This window comes from Glycine max, chromosome 11, assembly GCF_000004515.6.
Source record: "Glycine max cultivar Williams 82 chromosome 11, Glycine_max_v4.0, whole genome shotgun sequence".
In the NCBI taxonomy this organism is placed as follows: Eukaryota; Viridiplantae; Streptophyta; class Magnoliopsida; order Fabales; family Fabaceae; genus Glycine; species Glycine max.
This window is the reverse complement of record NC_038247.2, coordinates 24,937,931-24,940,069: the sequence shown is the minus strand read 5'-3', so window position 1 is coordinate 24,940,069 and position 2,139 is coordinate 24,937,931. Positions and strand designations below refer to the sequence as shown.

At 39.8% G+C, this 2,139-nt stretch overlaps 1 non-coding gene across 1 annotated transcript; it reads left to right on the top strand.

The window, feature by feature from the left end:
* Window positions 1–886: 886 nt before the first annotated feature.
* LOC112998435 (small nucleolar RNA R71) lies at window positions 887–993 on the top strand. The gene has a single exon (XR_003263536.1). It is a non-coding gene; the product is annotated as a small nucleolar RNA R71 (small nucleolar RNA).
* The last annotated feature ends 1,146 nt before the right edge of the window (window positions 994–2,139 follow it).

The following is a 2,139-nucleotide window of genomic DNA, read 5'->3' as shown; positions in this document are numbered from 1 at the left end:
AGGTCCTTGACACTGCTTTCCTGACCTCAATGTAATGGCACTCATATTTTTGGGATTCTGGACAGATTGAGAAGGTAATCTATCAGAATTCTGGGACTGTTGTTGATTTAACTGTGTAGCCAACTGTCCCATCTGATTAGTTAAGCTCTGAATGGAGGCCCTGGTCTCTTGTTGAAACTGCATGTTTTGCATAGTCATTTTCCTCACAAGTTCTTCAAGGGAAGGTTGCGGAGGGGCCTCAACTGTTTGTTGTTTCTGGGGCTATTGTTGTTGTTGTTGGATTGTTGGAGGAACGTATGGTCTGCTTGGGCCAGCAACATTTTGAAATTAAGGCTGTTGTTATTGCTACTGTTGTGAAGGATTCGACCATCTAAGGTTGGGATGATTCCTCCATCCAGGATTGTACCTGTTGCTGGAGAGGTCATAGTTATTCTGTTGTGGCTGATTTTGCTGCTGAGGTTGAGGAGGTCTGTTGTAGATGTTTGCAGCATAAGCTTCAGGCTGTTCAATTGCTTCAGATTGTTGCACAGAAGGGAAAAGGTTTGTGTGGTGGTCGATAGAGGAGCATAAACCACAAAGTCTGGAAACAGGTGCAGATTTTTGATTCATGACCAGTTAGGTTACCAGGTTAACCAAGGCATCTAGTTTACCTTCAAGCTTCTTAGTCTCACCTGATGAATTCGTGGCTACTTCATGCACTCCTCTAATGACAATAGCATCACTTCTGGCACTGAATTGCTGGGAGTTGGAAGCCATCTTCTCAATTAAATTTTTGGCTTCAGCAGGGGTCATGTCTCCAAGGGCTCCACCACTGGCAGCATCTATCATACTTCTCTCCATGTTGTTGAGTCCTTCATAAAAATATTGGAGGAGAAGCTGCTCTGAAATCTGGTGGTGAGGACAACTAGCCCATAATTTTTTAAATCTCTCCCAGTATTCATATAGGCTCTCTCCACTGAGTTGTCTAATACCTGAAATATCCTTTCTGATGGTCGTGGTCTTGGAAGCAGGGAAAATATTTTCTAAGAATACTCTCTTGAGGTCATCCCAGCTCGTGATGGACCTTGGAGCAAGGTAATATAGCCAATCCTTTGCCACTCCCTCTAAAGAATGAGGAAAGGCCTTTAGAAATATGTGATCCTCCTGGACATCTAGTGGTTTCATGGTGGAGCAGACAATATGGAATTCTTTCAAATGCTTGTGTGGGTCTTCACCTGCAAGGCCATGAAACTTTGGAAGCAAATGGATCAGTCCAGTTTTAAGGACATATGGGACTTCCTCATCAGGGTATTGGATGCACAAGCTTTCGTAGGTGAAATCAGGTGCAGCCAATTCCCTTAGAGTCCTCTCACGGGGTGGAGGGTGTGCCATGTTCTCAGAATATTCAAAATCAGAATGTTCAAAATTATAATGCTCAAAATCACCAATATCAGAATGCTCAGGATGCTCAAAAGGTACTAAATGATGTCTAACTAATCTATGAAATGTCCTATCTATCTCAAGATCAAAGGGTTGTAAGTCAGATGGATTTCCTCTAGTCATACACTAAATTCAGCATGCATAACTAGTTGCCTTCTTATGCAAGTAACAGTGTAGGTTTGAACTACAGCTACCATTAAATGATATCCAAATGACTTTAAATTTTGTGAGCAACCTTATAAAATGATGGGAAGATAGCACAAAAAATTTCAAATGAAAATTCGAAGTCTAACTATATAAGCTAAAAATGATAAGTTAAGAAAAATAAGAGAATAATACTTGAAAAATAAAAAAAACTTTTGACAGAATCACTTTTTTTGGATGATGGAGACCTCAGTTGGCTTATGGTGGGCTGCCATGGCGTAGGAAATTTTTTTCTACCCCAAATACATATATAATAATTGCGATTCGGATAACCGGAACAAAAGTTATGGCCGTTTGAAGTTTTGACTAAAATCAAATTTTCTACTTTTTTGGAACTTTCAATTCTGACCAAACTAAAGGCTCTAGCTATTTTTCCCACAAAATATAGATTAAAATAAGTTACCACAAAAAAGTTCAGCCAAAAATAACAACTCTAGCTACTAAAACAAAAAATCCCAAATAATTCAGCAAGGGTGGTCGCTAAAATCCGTCGCTACATGATTTCCACTACTTCTA